Consider the following 12,569-nt stretch of genomic DNA (forward strand, 5'->3'; position numbering starts at 1 on the left):
TCTCACTGTGAAAACATAATCTAATATCAAGATTATTCAAACACAATCTTGTTTTAGCATCAAGAATCGGTGAAGCGATGGGCGTCTACGGCGTCATTGCAAGAATAAGTGAAAGACATATAAGAAAGTCTACATTTAACTTTAAGCTTAACAGCATGTAAGCTTCCTTGAATGATCGCTGGATCATGCATAGGTGTAGCTTAAGGAAAGTAATTTTCCCGAAATCGCATTACGAATCGATGAGATGTTCGTATAGGTCGTCCTGAAGTTTGCGGATCCTGATTGAGTTTTGAAAAGTTGTTGACTGTAAAAATCCTTCTACCTATCTGGACGGTTTTGGCCAATAAAATTACATTAATGACGTCATAATGACGGCATATTACGTCAAAACGACATAACAATTGTTGTTACAATTTATTTTTAGTAGTACAAAATCCTCTGAACATTTTGTGGTCATACGAAATACCGTTCGTGAGTTCTGAGGGTGGGGGACCGAATACCCCCCCCCTCCCCTCCACACACACACACACGAAGCTCAAAAAAGCCCGGTCTAGATATAGGGTTAAGGAAAGTACTTTCTTAGAAATTGTATTATAGATCGATGAGATGTTCGTATAGGTCGTACTGAAGTTTGCAGATCCTGATTGAGTTTTGAGAAGTTGTTGACTGTAAAAATTCTGCTTTCAGCGAAACGTGATTCCGTCTGCGCCACCTGCAGGTCAGTGTGTGCGACCTGAGATGACTGTCGGATGATGGGGGTGCTGGATTAACGGATAAGTGCTCTTCACACGTACATTAATCGAATCAGAGCCCACCTCGGTCAGGTTACGCAGAAGATTGAATCGTTTCCAGCCCGATGAGGCGAGAACGAACACTTAGGCCACAGCAAGTAAATCCTCCGCAGACTCCAAATCTAATGCGATAGGGCGAAAAAGACAAGGCGGGCCAAAAAACAAGATTCCTATATTTCCAAATCATAAACCTTGTCAAACAAGAATGATACCTTTACTACCAGCTATTACAACATCCATTGTCACTGAAAAATAAAGTTTTCAATCGTTGTACAAATCGTTATTTTGATTCATTGGGAACATCACATTTAAAAAGAATGAAATACATCTCTGCATCAAAGTAAAAGACAAAACAATAAATCAGAGTCTTGTCTTGTAACCCCTCTTCATATTTATCTGCCATCGACGTTCCGGCATGGTGCGACATGCCATTTTACTCATTTTCGGCATGTTGTCCACAGTCAGAGGGCAACAAAATTTCTTTTCTTTTTTCAAAATCAGGCATAAATCAATGCGTGCGCTGATGTCATCCATAAATATTACTTGCTGTACACTTATGTAGAATGCATGAGCGGTATTCCCTGGAGAGATGACGCCGTTCTGGTTCAATGTGAACGTAACCGTCAGCAGGCAAGAAAACAAAAACAACGCGCTGAGAACTACACTGCAGCAACAGCAGGAAACAAGATGCAATGTACCGTACCGTGAAACTCATTTAAAAAGACTAATGCTATCTTTCATGTCTTTTCTACGATTGTGGATGCAGTACCAATAGATGACAATGATAATGTTGTTACCCTGAAGGAGAAATCTTTAAAGCCTTCAATGCCATGCGTAACGTAAGATTTTGTTTTCCAGTGTACCAGACCCCCCAAAAAAAACTATTGCGAGAGTCCAGCTGCCTAGGATCAGTTCCCAACCGTTCTTATCATAACTTTCTTTGTCTTGATATTTGGAAGTACATTCGTATAAGAGCTTTGTTTCTTAAGGCTCATCATGATACTTCACCTCCCAACATCAGATGATTCGCAATGAATTATTTGCTCTTTATTCCTCCATTTGGCAATAATTTCACCCACTTTTACCCACCTCAGCCCTTCGCAATGTTATCTCTAGCGCTCAGTACTCAATATCAGTCGTTCATTTGTTTTTAGAGTAAATCCATATCTGGTTAACCGTTGTTACCGTCGGTAAGTCCTGGTCGCCGAGTCGGATTTACAGAAGACGCCACAGGACGGCTGGGGCATACAGAATGACCCAAAACTACGTCTTCCCTCGTCAATACTTAAATCGATCTTGGAGGTTTTCCAGAACAATCGATGAAAACATGACTAGAAAAGATCCTTTCTTAGACTCACAGACTCGTAGTTCCTAACGAAAGACAAACGTGACTTTCTTTCTATTACTTTTTATACTTTCTATACAGTTGACGAGGGCATGGCTAGAATTTAAGCAAAAATGCTCAACGAAAAATGCTGAACTTTATTAAATAAACTCCTAAAGTGATTATGCGTGATGGCTTCGTTGGCTAATAGCGACCTTGATACGTATCATTATTGAAAAACAATATTTATGTTAACTTTATTCAATTTTCAGTGACTCTGCCCATGAAAATTACAGTTATTACAAAGAGCTAGCATTGGTGACAAAGATAATACAAGCAGATTCCAGGAAATAGAATAATTTTTTATAACATAATCTACTTAACTAACCAGTAAATATGTCTACTTACCAGGGACATCGCTGCAAAACTAGTGACTACACACTATATGTGATGAGCCACCACAGAAAAAAAAGTATAAGTAGGCAAATACATAAAACATTAAAACAGAATTATCTTCAGTGAAAGATCAGAATATCAAAACAGTAATCTGGAATCACTCATCGGATTGCCAGGCAAAACGTGACGATTACTGGTAACTTTGTTAAGATCTCACCTCTGAGGACCCGGAGAAGCCGTGAGCAGGAAACGCGACCCAAGATTAACCCACTAATTACTGGTGTAACTAGAGTTAGCCCTAGTGACGAAGATGATACAAGCAAATCCCAGGACATATAGAATAATTGTTTTTATAATATAAGCTACAACTAACCAGTAAATAACTTTTATTTACCAGAGGCGTCTCACTGGAAAACCAATGAATACACAATATGTGAGCCCACCCTGGCTTAAGAAAAAAAGAGTATAGGTAGACAAATACATAAAACATTAAAATAGTTATCTTGAGTGAAAAATCAGAAAATCTGAAATCACTCATCGGATTGCCAGGCAAAACGTGACGATTACCGGTAACTTTGTTAAGATCTCACCTCTGAGGACCCGGAGAAGCCGTGAGCAGGAAACGCGACCCAAGATTAACCCACTAATTACTGCTGTAGCCGAAATGCCGCGAAGCAATTTGGTCTGCGCAGCCAGGATATAAGTCATCGTTAGGAAAAGGCCTAGGAAAAATGTTGTGTTTCCTGTTTCCCGACCGACCCTAGAAAAACCTGCCGACTCTAGACTTATTTTGGGGTGAACCCCTGCAAGGGACATTTTGTTTTTCGAGCTAGTCAACCTTTTCTAGCTCTATGATCTGAGTGAAGTTGTACAATTGTTTTTCTAACATTGACATTGAAAGTAAAAGTGTCCTCGTGCAATTTTTACTTTGTCAAACTCTATTGTATACGTTGGACCCCTATATAGACATGATAGATATCAGTGAAGTCTAAAATAAGGAAGAAAAAAAGATAATCCCTACCTAACTACCCTAATTTTTTCAGGGCTGAAACAGGAAACACACATTTTTTTTCCGTAGGCCCTACCTTCCTTCATCATCGGTGTATATAGTCTTGTCGATTTCTTACTGCTGGAACTAATTTGAACCTTAAATTTGAAACTTTCCTGACTTTTACTCGGCACATTAAGTGAGTAAGTAAGCAGGCAAGCACCTGCCCCCATGTTCAGGAGCACAACACTGGAATTGTGACATCTGGCAGAGTTGTTTGATCTCATTTGAAACGCACTTATTTGTTCGCATATCACTGTGTAGACTGAATCAGACAAGTTGCGCCTAAAAATATTGAAAAAGGAGGGACATTACGTCTTCCATGGTTTATAAAAGAGATGTCAAACCCTTCAGATATAGTTTTAGCGAATTAACTTAATAGATTTTGAAGTTACTTTGTACTCTGTTTCGAATCCAATGTTCTGTTGTTCTTGTTATTTGCAATTAGCCTTCGGGCAGGAATTTGTAATAAACTTATCTATCTTATCTTTCGGCGACAGGAATAAGTCCCATAACTTACAAAGTCAACAACCTTTCGAAATGTCTAAAGACCATACTCAAATTAGGACGTAAGAAGAATGATACTCTAGATGCAGGGCTCTGTGGTGCCAATTGGACTATAAGGCGATTAGAAAATATGGCCAAATCTGGCGAGGTGCCTGGAGTTGGAAGAAAGCCCCGGCGTTAAAACAGGGTCTAATTGCGATTCATCAAATCATGACCATTAACGAAATGGGTTCCATTTTCCCTTCCGTGATTCCCGCTAGTAATAACCGACTTTTGTCTTCGTCAACTTCACACCGAGACGCGGGTTTGGCGGATAACTGAATATGTTTATGGGGCGGCGACACGGAATCTGACTGCTGTAGAGACTTTTAATTATTCCTGGATACTCAACCTTCTGTTACTTTTTTCGACATCCGAATAAAAGTCAAGGAACTCACTTGAACTTAGAATGATCGACGGATGGGTCCTTAAGTTCTCAAGTATTTTATTGCACCTTTTGTAGATCGACATAAGTGTAATCCTTGTAGATCACTTATTAATATCTAAGTAGTACATTTCTTTCACTATTACCTATTTCATTATTTCTGCCTGTCTCTTTCTCTCACTGTGTCTCTCCGTCTCACCAACATAATTCAATCCTGGAGGTTGGGATAAGTCCATGCACAATTGAGCTCCACATCTACCTATCCCTCTCTCTAGCTCTCCCGATTTCCCTCTCTCTCTCTCTCTCTCTCTCTCTCTCTCTCTCTCACACACACACACTCTCTCTCTCTCTCCCTCTCCCCCCCACTTCACCCCCCTTTCCAGTTCCACTTCGCCAACGAAGATCTATGAAAGGTGTTGGTGGCCACGTTTGCTGCATACCGTCTGGTGGCTGTAGTGACCGTTGCTAACCCCCACAGTCTACAACAGGCTGCCCGGTCTACCTTCCCTGTCTTACTGTAATAAACGGATCCCAGCAGACCAGATGTTAGCCAGAAAAAAAACGCGCTGAACAAATCACCGGCACTCAATGTCCGCCCTCATTGCTTCCAGGAATACACCTCATCCGTGAAATGAACACAAACATTTCTCTTCCGAGAATCGATTACTGGTGGATACGAGCAGGATGGATGGAGCTCCGCAACCGAGATACAATTTGGCGCGACGCCTCGGGTCTGGGAGGGGCATGCGCATGTGTTCTCTTTGTTGTCAACAAATAGGATGTGGGGTCTTCCATTTGTCACAATGTGCATATTGATTTTCTTTGGTCACTTTTCTTAGATAAATGTTATGTCCAGTTATATATGTTTATATGTGATAAAAAGTTATATATGTTATATATGATAAAATTAATCATTCATAGTGTAACGTTTGTTCAGATTTCGTTATGAATTATGTTCGTTTTTTCCTTATACAGTTATGTATTTTATGTACTTTTTAATAATTGTGTATGCTTTTCTGATGTGTTACCAAGGCCCATTGGGGACAAAAAGCAAAGAAAGATTTGTTGTGTCTTGGCAGTGCGTAGTAGGATCCCATGACATAGATTATGCAATAAGTATCGATAGAGTATTTTACGATGCGATGATAATTTTGTTATGAATGGATAAACGAATAGATAGGAGATCATAATTGCTTTCTGTTTAGTTTTTGACTTGTGGAATAACAGCAAAACCTTGAACTGAATTGAACTTAATATAGTTTTTTTTCGGGTCACATGTTTTTGTGTCAATGTCAGTGCCACTCGTACATGTTTATTTGCTTTGTCCAATGTGCATTTCCTCAGAGCTTAGTCCCATTCATGCAGTGCCAGCGATGGTTTTATCCTCCCAAGACCTATCCAGTATACACACATACCAAATATCTTCTCTATCCATCCCCAGCTTCTTGAGTTCTGCTGGCAAAATTTCCATTTTCTGTGTACTTTATTTATCGATTATATTTAATTTTGTTTAGAGGAAGAGGGCCTTGTATAAACTTTTCATGCGTCCTCCCTCCTCCTGCACCTGTTTTTATACTTGTTTTGTATAATTTCTTTCTGTTATTGTTTGGTGTACAAATCAATACATCAAATCAAACAACGCGGAAACGCAGACACACAGCCTCTGGCCAATGTGCAGTGTTTTGTCCAGTGTCTATTTCCCTAGACAGGACCAACGAATAGTTTTATCTTCCCAAGACCTACCCAGTGGACCTACGTACTAATTAAATATCATCTCAATCCACCACTAGTTCTGCTGATCAAAGTACGCGTAAACACAGTCTCTGGTCAATGTACAGGTTTATTTATTTTGTCAAATGTGCATTTACCTAGACAGTGAGAACGAAAATCTCTACCCTGTGAACCTACATGTCTAAATATCATCTCAACCCACCCTCAGGCTACTTGAGTTCTGCTGATGCGGAAACACAGACACACAGCCTCTGGCCAATGTACAGGTTTATTTCTTTTGTCCAATGTCTATTTCCCCAGACAGTAACAACGAATAGCTTTATCTTCCCAAGACCTACCCAGTAGCCCCACATACTATCTTAAAAGTTAACATTCGCAAAGCAAATGCATCATGATTACCTTCGTATGGCCAGGCTTAACAAACTACTGCATTGTTTATTCTTACTTAAAGGCATCCATGTATATGGTGACCATGCAGTCTCAAAAACAATATCATGTTTTCCTTAAGGAAAACATAAATATCGTCTCAATCCACCGCTAGCTGTTTGAGTTCTGCTCACCAAAGTATGCGGAAACACAGACACGTAGCCTCTGGCGTAGGTAAACCTCTGAGGTAATGACACAGCTCTAAAACTGGGTCGGTAGTCCATCTATGCGTTCTACCCAGACCATTACAGTAAACCCGCCTGCACCAGAGAAACCATTTCCCCATCCCCAAAGACAGTGATCCGAACCAAGTAATCCACTTTATAAAGAGAGCAATAGCGGTAGACAAAGTCTGTATACGGGAATGGGAAGTTAAATCGGTTCCCCTTTCCATTAACTAGAGCGTAGATTGCACGGAAGGCGTACTTACTACACCAATATACCGGCCGTTGGCGTCGACGTTAAATCTGTTGAATAGAATCACAACGCGAACTTTAACGAGCATTTTATCAAGTATGGCTACAGCAAGTAAATTTTATGGATGACATCCTCCGCCGACCCCAAATCTAATGCGCGCGGACGAATAAAAAAAATTCTGGCCAAAAATAAAAAAGGTTACTAAACCACAGGAATACAATTGTATTGTTGATATATAGGTATTGTTATTTTCCAGCAGCACATAGCGACGTATACGACAGGCCGGCACATGCTGGATTTTTGCGGAATTTATGAATCGGCACTGTACGTACATGTATGTACTGAGTTCTTGAGTCGTGGAGCTTTGGTTCTTTTGAGAACAGGTGAACATCAATGCGTGCACGAATGTCATCCATAAAAAACTACTTGCTGTGGCCTCTGTCCAAACGGTTTGTCCCCCTGAATCGGAGGGTGTAAATGTAGTGATCGATATTTCCCGCCAGTTTTATAACCATCTGCCTTAACGGCAATGGGAAACGATGGGCGAGTTTTATTACTGTGTAATTAATGTTACAGGTCCTCATATTTGTCGGGCGGCTTTGTTGTCAGACCCGCGTTAAACAATGGCCCTGTTTTATTCGTTAATTATTGATTTTACTCTGATGACAACACGGGTAGGATAAATGAGGTCTAAGCTGGTGAAATGTGCTTAGCTAGATACAGAAGATGACGCGATCTTGAACTCTATATAACCAACACAGGCCTTCTTCATGTACATGTAGCCACCAACACGTGATTCCAGTAACGGGTCAAAGTCACCTGGGAGTATGTACTGTCCCTATGGAGGGGAGGGCTGATGCCATGGGCCATGATGAAGAAGGTTTATTGCGTTCCCTACCCTCAAATGTGCTCCCATTTAGCGTGCAATGTAAGAAGCTGTCCAGGAGGTCCAAAGTACGACATCTCTTGATCGAGAGGCTGCAAATAATTGCCTGACATTGTGCTGCGATATTCCGGGCGAATCATTGGTTTGTTTTGAAGCAGTTTTCTCTTTGATCAATATTATTCCAAACAACCCATTAACCTTTTGTGACCTGTTCTGTCTTCCCCCCACCTCCCACCGGCTTCACACAACTCTCCTTCAAGACATCACAGCACCTTCTTGGCTTCATTAGCGACTGGCCACAGGAGTGTTGATGTAACCTCTTCGACCTCGTCCTTTAACTGGCTCCTCCTTCCCATTCCTTCTTTCAAGACACCACAGTAAACTATAGCCTCCACCAGGCCTTCCTTTGGGGGTACGAAAAAGGGGGAAATAGTTTGCCAGGAGAGTCAGTCAGAGGGAGGGTTAATTTCCCCCTCTTGCTAGGGAAAATGAACTCCACACACTGGCTAAACTTCCCAGGTCAATTATTCTCCCTATTGGCTAAATTTTACTTTGTTTGAATCCGCATTGTCAGTCTGGTGGAGACTAGCGACTGGCCACTGAAGGACCGTAGTGTTGATATGACCTCTTCGACCTGTTCTAGAACTTTTAAGTGTTCCCCCCTTCTCATTTGTTCGGCACAGCCTTTCCTCAAGACATCACAGTAAACTTCACTTCGTTATCGTTGGGCAACTGACCCGCAGAAGGACCGAGTGTTGATATAACCTCTTCGACCTCTTCCTTTGAGTGTCCCCTCCTACTCATTTGCTCCGTGCAACCTTTCGCCAAGACATCACAGTAAACTTTGTGACTTCGTTAGCGTTGGGTAACTGACCGCAGAAAATGGACCTGAGTGTCGATTTAACCTCTTCGACCTATTCTACAAACTGCCCCCTCCTTCTCATTTGTTCGGCCAAGGCCATGGTTTGACATAACCTTTCCTCAAGACATTACAGTAAACTTAGTGACTTCGTTAGTGTTGGGCACCAGACCACAGAAGGACCGGAGCGTTGATATAACCTAGCCTGGGTACCTACTTGTATACGGGGGCTCCCACACTCGCTTCCCTAAGAAGCGAGTGTGGGAGCCCCGGCATACAAGTAGGATGGTACCCAGGCTAGATATAACCTCTTCGACCCGTTCCTTTAACTGCCCCCTCACATCACAGTAAACTTTTTGACTTCGTTAGCGTTGGGCAACTGACAACAGAAGGACCAAAGTGTTGATATAACCTCTTTGACCTCTTCCATTAACTGTCCCCTCCTTCTCATTTCGTCCGGTGCTGCTTTAACCTTTCGTCAAGACATCACAGTAAACTTAGTGACTTCGTTAGCCAGAAGGAACGGAGTGTTGACCTAACCTCAAAAGATGTCGCGTGTCGCAGTGTACAAACTTACACAGGATGTTATGACCCCGTCTTGTAAACTACCACGCCTACTGGACAAACCCTCCACATCGTTCTCGGTTTACCGCTAGCTGCGGACTGACCTCGACTCGGTCTTCGTCAAAATGACTTCTGTGGTTTAGTGTTTGCGCCCATTCCAAGGGAGGAGGGGGTATCAATGCTACAAATGACATGTACATGACTGTATGAATGGCAACAAACCTGTGTTCGTCGACCAGTTTCACAGTTTGTATGTCTTTCTATGACCGGACCTCGCACCAAGACTATGACTTACGTAACGCTTCAAGGATAAGCATTGACCAAAATTCGACTGTTGTACCACCCAAAACTATTGAATTTTAGTCAGTGAAATCAAATGCAGTATTGCATCTACATGTACATAGTTTAGGTGCAGTTTGGAATTGGCCGGAAAAGGGAACGGGTGCGGCATATCGTTCGATGTCAGGAGCTGGCGTGTTGCGCAATAGTTATGGTTGACCCCCCCAATTATACAAATATATACGTGCCTGGGTAAAAATTTGGGGAAGTCCCTTTTTATTCCCTTGTTGGAGGGAAAGTTTAGTCTTTTTTTAATAATGACTTGTACCAACACAGATGAACTTTCATGCTACATTTGTACGTGGGTAGTACGTTATCCAGAGAAAGCGGAAGTTTTCAATAAACGCAGCAGTAAAACAAATAAATTGTAGTCTTACTTTCGAAAATCTTAGCACTTCCTTCTCTTCAGAGGCATACTATAAAGGGGTTTCCAAAAGAATACAAAAGTAGAAATTCTGGTGCAGTCCCATAGCAAACCTCTAGGGGGCCAGGCAGTCTCAAAAGACTTATTTTACTATCCACACATACATGTACGGACTATCATCAAGATCCATCTACTACCTCAAGAGTTACTTCATCCACGAACAGCACTGACAAATTACCTTCTTTGCGAAGGTAATAGGCGTAACATTAAACATATTAACAGGAACTATTTCGGTTTACGTACTCAGTTCATCATGGCACCAAACGTGTTGACAGAAGACACTTTATTAACTTTCACAACAGGAAGGAATTTCGAAACTTCCTCAAGCGGGTATTAAAAGGGAGTTTTCTGAAAGTCTCTTTAGTATAGTAGAAAGGTAACATGTGCAAGGCAAATGCAAAATGTTTACCTTCACGTGTTCTAGCTTACCAAACTACTGCTCTGGTCAATGTTACTTAAACACATTCATATATAATAATATATGGAGACCAGTCTCTCCAAGTCTGTCCTGCTACAAAATGTAACCCAACACCAAAGGGTGATTGCTACAGAACCAGTTACCATGGTGACAGCCGCCTAGACTAGGACATTGACTTTATTTGTTTGGAGAAGAAGAAGTAACCTCTACCAGGCTTCGGGAGGTATGCGCAGCTGGAAAGAGTAGAAATCGGCCAAATAGAGAGATAACATGCCTGGGAAGTTTGGTCGGCTGGGGACAACAGTTTGCCGCCCCCAGCGACCAAACTCCCCTGGCATGCTATAGCTATTTGGCCGATTTCTACTCTTTCCAGTCGCCTCCCGAAGCCTGGTAGAGGCTAAAGAAGAAGAGGAAGAAACTGAGCAAAAACAAGTTTTCCTTCTGCAAAGGCACACATAATCAAACATGACAAATGTCAATAGAGTTGACTCTATTTTTCAACAACAACCTTGACTTTGATGTTCCAACAACTATTGATATGCACGACGTGAACTAAATGATTAATAAACGGATATAATCTAAACAGGATCCTATTAAACAGGGCGGGATTGGAGCCCTTTTCTGCGCACATTCTAAACCCTTCCGGCCCCGTGCATGTCTGGTAACGTTGATAAGAACTGCCGGAAATCAATATAGGCGCCATACAGGCAGCGTTTGCCAGGATGTTTTTTCTTCTTCATACGACTGGTATTTGAGGTAGTATATGAATGGTTTATTTTCAATATAAAATATAAGTACACATCGTACAAATAGCATAGAGTAGCGACCATTATCAGCTGAAATGATGTATAATTTACAGTACATTGCTAAAAAAAGCTCCACTTGGTAAGACTTAACGCAGCATTAAGCGATAACCACAGAAGGCAACTGCTCAAAATCAAAGCAAGATAAACATTCCAACGTTATAAGTCATATTTATACATGTAGAAGGGTGCATGGCTGAGGCATATTGTAATTCTATCTGGCATGGTAGTCTTGTAGGTCTATTTTTATGATCTGTAGGTCCCGGGTTCGATACTCACCATGTCCCGACGTTGTGCCCTTGGGAAAGGCACTTTCCCCTTCCTTTCCCTGTACGGTGGAGAGACGCCCACCAAGCCTCTTTGGCTAATCTGTCTAAATGTGTGCCAAAAACACACTATGGATTTGGTGCGCCAATGTGACAACATCTGCACATTTGCCACCGGGAGTTGTATTTTTTTTTTCAATTTATGATCGGTAATTCTTTTCACCAATGTCACATTGGAAATTGACGCAGGCACCATACACGCACCTTTTTTTCGGGACGTTCTTTTTTCAAACGGCTGACATTTAAGCTGATAGGAAACATTTAGAAAGACATGTATAAGGTACACAGAACACCACACACCAACATCTGATTGACGAGAGGGTATTACTAACTTTACGCAAAAGTTTGTCTTTTAACAAAAGCAAGGTATTACAATTCTAAACGTGAGGACAGTGTATATATGACAAGACGTTTGAAAGGCAGTATCGATATCTATGTATAATTTGTTTGACTGTAGTTACTCTGTGTTCACCGTTGTAATAATATGTCTGTAAGAAATATGTGCTCACATTATCAGGTAGTTGCTGCCTAGTGCCCGTATTATACTGTCAATGAAGAAAATCTGTGACGCATGTAGTTGAAATAAGATGCACCTAAGGCAAATGATTTTAATAACGTTAGCCTGCCTATCAGTTGTCATCTTCCTTTTACACTCACGGTATTTAGTTCTTGTTGTGGCAGCTTCTGTATCTGTATTAGTATAGCCGGTATAACCGCCCTTCGGCGTATACGTAACACACCAGCTTCGCAGGCACGCGGCGCGGCGGCAGCTAGCTATATCACACCGAACGACTTGTTACACTCAATTTTTGCACATTTAATTGCAGGAGTTGTTTAAAGTTTTCTAGTGATGATGCCCTAACTGTGCTTGGTGGCAACGAGTTCG

Source organism: Branchiostoma belcheri, unplaced genomic scaffold, assembly GCF_001625305.1.
Source record: "Branchiostoma belcheri isolate BF01 breed outbred unplaced genomic scaffold, Haploidv18h27 scaffold84, whole genome shotgun sequence".
In the NCBI taxonomy this organism is placed as follows: Eukaryota; Metazoa; Chordata; class Leptocardii; order Amphioxiformes; family Branchiostomatidae; genus Branchiostoma; species Branchiostoma belcheri.